Raw genomic sequence first — 6,544 nt, 5'->3', positions numbered from 1 at the left:
CGATGCAGGGGACACGGGTTCGTGCCCCGGTCCGGGAGGATCCCACATGCCGCGGAGCCGCTGGGCCCGTGAGCCATGGCCGCTGGGCCTGTGCATCCGGAGCCTGTGCTCCGCAACGGGAGAGGCCACAGCAGTGAGAGGCCCGCGTACCGCAAAAAAAAAAAAAAATACAGTGAACAGGAAGTACAAACAATTCTGTCTCTGGGAAAATGTAATCTTTTAAAAAATTTTTTATTTTATATTGGAGTACAGTTGATTTACAGTGTTGTGTTAGTTTCAGGTGTACAGCAAAGTGATTCAGTTCCACACATACATGTATCTTTTCTTTTTGGGAAAATGTAACCTTAATGATACGTTCACCTATTATCTCTCCATTAAGTGCCAAATCTGAGTAATGATTTTCAATAGGGAGAGAACAGAGAAAAATTACTATGTGTCCTTTCTGTAGCCCAAGGTTCTTTTTTCCCCCTTATAGAACGTGGTTTCTTCTTACTGGCCAGACTGTAGTAGGGCTAGAATTTTTGAGTCTAGAAATAGTGGAAAGTAGGCTTCCAATCAACAGTTTATGGTATTTTTATTCCAGGAACTTCCTTCCTGGCTCTCTCTGAAGACAGAACAGAATTTCAGTGTTCACTAGGAGTGTTTAAGAACATATGAGAGCCTCAAAGGAGATGGTTCGGGGTATTATGTAGAATGCCAGGAGGCCATCTGCCTCCAAATATGCTGCAATGGTTGACAACAAGGAATAACCATTTACACGATGGATGGGCAAATAAAATGTCATGACAACGTGGAGAAAGCCCTGTGTGCTCGGTGAAAAATGTTGTCAGAGATAAATAAGACAGGCTGATTCATGGAGCCCCTCGTATTTTAGCCATAAGGATGGGCTTAGTGACCAGGATAATTAACTGTCCGTGTTTGTGACTAATCATCTGATAGCATATGGGCATATATGCTGTGAGGTGAATATTTTATATACTTAAACTTATTAAAACAGCTTGGGTGAGTAGATTCCTTCATGCAGTTTTAAAGCATTATTCTATATCCAGGAAAGCAAACATCTTCTGGCTATTGTGTGAGCAAATGGGAAATGCTGAGAAAATCTGGAGATCAGACAACTTGGCAACTATAGTACCCCATTAAATTGGTTTATACAATGATGGATACTCACAATAAACTAACAAGGTGTTTCCTGGTGTTGCCAGAACTTGCTTTTCTGGTACTTCAATTATAAAAGAGGTACACATATTCCGTAGATTTGTCTTTGGGTGGGTACTATAAAGGGAGAAAAAGAATAAGGGAACTCAAAGGTCCTCGCATAATTCTGAGGTCATCTTTGCCCTGATTACAAGTCACCCTTTCATCTGCCTTTTGCTGCCCAGCCTTCCTGCTACTCTTACTCAAGGAAGTGGTGCTGTACCCAGCATTCAACTTCAGAAACCAATCATTTAATTCTTATTAATTATTAAAAGAACGGAACTGTGTCATTCTTAAAGAACTGCTTTAGAACAAATTTGTCCACTTCTAGAGCATACCTCCAGTGGACCTCTTATGATTAACTATCTAATCCAAGGTCAAAGGTATCAAAGGTTGCAGATGAGGTCTAATATGATCCATACTATTATACTCCATTTCAAAGGTTAATCCTAGATGGAAGCCAAATGCCCTCTGCAATACATTCCATTGAGTAGAAAACGTTAATCACTACATTGATTCTACCTTTATATCAAGCCATTAACTTAGCTGACCCTTCAAAAGGATCATTTGCATTGAAATGGCCAGTTTCAGAGGGTGGTGCTGGCACAACTTAAAGACCATCAATGGATATGAGAGATTTTGGAGAATCCAGGGTTGATTCCTAAATAATCATGACCCTGCTTTATTTTATACAGAACTTAGCAAATCATGAACCCTTGGTTCCGTCCTAGCTGCATAGAGCCAAGAAGGAAGTTACTGCTTAAATATCTGCGTTTGGAAGTTAAAAAGGTTACACACGGTTACTAGAATACACTTTCCACCATTTCTGAGGGTCAAACCTCCAACACCTCTACAGGTGGCCCCTGACTAGAATCTGCATTCAATGAGGGGAACACAGAATTCTCAGGCTACTGGAAATCTTACATAATAAACAATTATAAATTGAATGAGGATTAGGCTTTTGGAAGAATGGCATTCCTTAATAGAACACTTTCTGATTGGACATTTGAGTATATTCTCTGGCTTCTTTAAGTGAAATCAACCATGCACCATTCTGCACAGACACCAGCTCTGGCCAGTGGTTCACCAGTCACTGCTAGAATGAGGCTTTGTAGTCAGGGATTTCAGACATTTTTCTGCCACTGGGCACTTTTGCACTTTCAGGGTATAGACGGGAGAAACAAAACGTTGATTTGCTGCTGTATAAACTGCCAAATAAGAGTCGTGACATTTTATCCAGCCTGCTTTGTGAAGATGCCTGCAAACCCTATAGAGATACTGCCAGCTTAGTCCTGAGTCTCCACCCCATGACTCTACAATTATTCCTTCCCCCTCATGGCTGGAGCCAGGCCATCCTCACCAGCAGGTTTAGCAATGTGCTCCGTCCTCAGAATCAATTTTAGTGTGAGGTAGGAAGCATTAGGCCAGTTTCCTAAGGTGATGTTCTACATAGATAGATAGATAGATAGGTAGATAGATAGATGATAGATAGATAGATACCAGATGAATGACAGATGATGGATAGATAGATAGATGATAGACAGATAGGTACCCGATGGACAATAGATGATGGATAGGTAGATAGATAGATAGATAGATAGATAGATAGATAGATAGATACCAGATGAATGATAGATGATGGATAGATAGATAGAGAGATGATAGACAGATAGATACCCGATGGACAATAGATGATGGATAGATAGATAGATAGATAGATAGATAGATAGATACCAGATGAATGATAGATGATGGATAGATAGATAGATAGATGATAGACAGATAGGTATCTGATGGATAGGTAGATAGATAGGTAGATAGACAGATAGATAGATACCAGATGAATGATAGATAATGGATAGATAGATGGATGGATAGGTAGATAGATAGAAAGGTAGATGGATAGATAGGTAGATGGATAGACAGATACAGATAGGTAGAAAGGTAAGGATATGTGCATATGTACATTTTTCTGCTTGTTGCTAGTTTGCCCTAATGTTGTGGTACCCCAGGTACACTAAGCAAGCTTTTCTCTTAGTCTTACTTTAAGGTGCCCGTCTAGGATCTCAGGGCACTGCTAGTTCTGGGTCTCTACTTGGATCTCATTAGGCCTTCTCCTGGGACCAGAGCTTGCAGCCTGTTGACTGTCCTATGCACTGACTACTGACCAGGAAACTTCCAGTACTGCACACCAGAGCACCTTCCTTTCATGAGCACTTTTTTTTTTTTAACATCTTTATTGGAGTATAATTGCTTTACAGTGTTGTGTTAGTTTCTGCTGTATAACAAAGTGAACCAGCTATATGCATATGTATATCCCCATATCCCCTCCCTCTTGCATCTCCCTCCCACCCTTCTGATCCCACCCTTCTAGGTAGCTGGAAAGCACCAAGCTGATCTCCTTGTGCTATGCAGCTGCTTCCCACTAGCTAGCTATTTTACATTTGGTAGGGTATATATGTCAGTGTTACTCTCTCACTTCATCCCAGCTATATATGTGCCACATCTTCTTTATCCATTCATCTGTCGATGGACACTTAGGTTGCTTCCATGTCCTGGCTATTGAAAATAGTGCTGCAACGAACATTGTGGTACATGTCCCTTTTTGAATTATGGTTTTCTCAGGGTATAAGCCCAGTAGTGGAATTGCTGGGTCATATGGTACTTCTATTTTTAGTTTTTTAAGGAACCTCTATACTGTTCTCCACAGTAGCTGTACCAATTTACATTCCCACCAAGAGTGCAAGAGGGTTCCGTTTTCTCCACACCCTCTCCAGCATTTATTGTTTGTAGATTATTTTGATGATGGCCATTCTGACTGGTGTGAGTTGATGCCTCATTGTAGTTTTGATTTGCATTTCTCTAATGATGAGTGATGTTGAGCATCTTTTCATGTTTTTGTTGGCAATCTGTATATCTTCTTTGGAAAAGAAGACCTTCTATTTAAGTCTTCTGCACATTTCTGGATTGGGTTGTTTGTTTTTTTAATATTGAGCTGCATGAGCTGCTTGTATATTTTGGAGACAAATCCTTTGTCAGTTGCTTCATTTGAAAATATTTTCTCCCATTCTGAGGGTTATCTTTTCGTCTTGTTTATGGTTTCCTTTGCTGTGCAAAACCTTTTAAGTTTCATTAGGTCCCATTTGTTTATTTTTGTTTTTATTTCCATTTCTCTAGGAGGTGGGTCAAAAAGGATCTTGCTGTGATTTATGTCACAGAGTGTTCTGCCTATGTTTTCCTCTAAGAGTTTTATATAGTGCCTGGCCTTACATTTAGGTCTTTAATCAATTTTGAGTTTATTTTTGTGGATGGTGTTAGGAAGTGTTCTAATTTCATTCTTTTACATGTAGCTGTCCAGTTTTCCCAGCACCACTTATTGAAGAGGCTGTCTTTTCTCCATTGTATACTCTTGCCTCCTTTATCAAAGATAAGGTGACCATATGTGTGTGGGTTTATCTCTGGGCTTTCTATCTTGTTCCATTGATCTATATTTCTGTTTTTGTGCCAGTACCATACTATCTTGATTACTGTAGCTTTGTAGTATAGTCTGAAGTCTGGGAACCCGATTCCTCCACCTGTTTTTCTTTCTCAAGATTGTTTTGGCTATTCGGGGTTTTGTGTTTCCATACAAATTATGCAATTTTTTGTTCTAGTTCTCTGAAAAATGTCATTGGCAGTTTGATAGGGGTTGCATTGAATCTGTAGATTGCTTTGTTTAGTATAGTCATTTTCTTCTTTTCTGATTTGGATTCCTTTTATTTCTTTTTCTTCTCTGATTGCTGTGCCTAAAACTTCCAAAACTATTTTGAATAACAGTGGTGAGAGGGGCAACCTTGTCTTGTTCCTGATCTTAGAGGAAATGGTTTCAGTTTTTAACCACTGAGAATAAAGGCCATATATGGCCTTTATTAGGTTGAGGTAGGTTCCCACTATGCCTACTATCTTCAGAGTTTTTATCATAAATGGGTGTTGAATTTTGTCAAAAGCTTTTTTCTGCATCTATTGTGATTATCATTTGGTTTTTATCCTTCAGTTTGTTAATATGGTGTATCACAGTGATTGATTTGCATATATTGAAGAATCCTTGCATTCCTGGGATAAACCCCACTTGATCATGGTGTATGATCTTTTTTAATGTGCTGTTGGATTCTGTTGGCTAGTATTTTGTTGAGGATTTTTGCATCTATGTTCATCACTGATATTGTCCCGTAATTTTCTTTTTCTGTGACATCTTTGGTTTTGGTATCAGGGTGATGGTGGCCTCGTAGAATGAATTTGGGAGTGTTCCTCCCTCTGCTATATTTTGGAAGAATTTGAGAAGGATAGGTGTTAGCTCTACTCTTACTGTTTGATAGAATTTGCCTATGAAGCTATCTGGTCCTGGGCTTTTGTTTTTAGGAAGACTTTTAATCACAGTTTCAATTTCAGTGCTTGTGATTGGTCTGTTTCTATTTTCTATTTCTTCATGGTTCAGTGTCAGAAGGTTGTGCTTTTCTAAGAATTTGTCCATTTCTTCAAGGCTGTCCATTTGATTGGCATATAGTTGCTTGTAGTAATCTCTCCTGATCCTTTTTATTTCTGCAGTGTCAGTTGTTACTTCCCCTTTTTCATTTCTAATACTGTTGATTTGAGTCTTCTCCCTTTTTTTCTTGATCAGCCTGGCTAATGGTTTATCAATTTTGTTTATCTTCTCAAAGAACCAGCTTTTAGTTTTATTGATCTTTTGTACTGTTTCCTTCATTTCTTTTCCATTTATTTCTGATCTGATCTTTATGATTTCTCTCCTTCTGCTAACTTTGGGGATTTTTTTTCTCTTCTTTCTTTAATTACTTTAGGTGTAAGTTTAGGTTGTTTATTTGAGATTTTCTTGTTTCTCGAGGTAGGACTGTATTGCTATAAACTTCCCTCTTAGAGCTGCTTTTGCTGCATCCCATAGGTTTTCGGTCGTTGTGCTTTCATTGTCATTTGTCTCTAGGTGTTTTTTGATTTCCTCTGATTTCTTCAGTGATCTCTTGGTTATTTAGTAGTGTATTGTTTAGCTTCCATGTGTTTGAGTTTTTTACAGTTTTTTTCCTGTAATTGATATCTAGTCTCATAGCGTTGTGGTCTGAAAAGATACTTGATACAATTTTAATGTTCTTAAATTTACCAAGGCTTGATTTGTGACCCAAAATATGATCTATACTGGAGAATGTTCCATGAGCCCTTGAGAAGAAAGTGTATTCTGTTGTTTTTGGATGGAATGTCCTATAAATATCAATTAAGTCCATCTTGTTTAATGTATCATTTAAAGCTTGTGTTTCCTTATTTATTTTCATTTTGGACGATCTGTCCATTGGTGAAAGTG

General features: G+C 38.6%; 1 protein-coding gene across 4 annotated transcripts in view; it reads right to left on the bottom strand.

Moving 5' to 3' along the window:
* The window catches only part of MAP10 (microtubule associated protein 10), a 106,522-nt gene that overhangs the window by 44,087 nt on the left and 55,891 nt on the right, over nucleotides 1-6,544 (bottom strand). Inside the window, exon 3 of one of the 4 annotated variants that reach the window (XM_028481054.2) lies at nucleotides 256-1,275. The exons of the other annotated variants lie outside the window; for them this stretch is intronic. The gene's annotated coding sequence lies outside the window, so the exon portion shown is untranslated. Of the gene's footprint in view, nucleotides 1-255; nucleotides 1,276-6,544 lie in introns of those variants that run through there. 4 annotated transcript variants of the gene reach the window in all.

This window comes from Physeter macrocephalus, chromosome 20 (assembly GCF_002837175.3).
Source record: "Physeter macrocephalus isolate SW-GA chromosome 20, ASM283717v5, whole genome shotgun sequence".
In the NCBI taxonomy this organism is placed as follows: Eukaryota; Metazoa; Chordata; class Mammalia; order Artiodactyla; family Physeteridae; genus Physeter; species Physeter macrocephalus.
The sequence above is the reverse complement of the archived record's forward strand: the minus strand, read 5'-3'. Positions and strand labels throughout refer to the sequence as shown.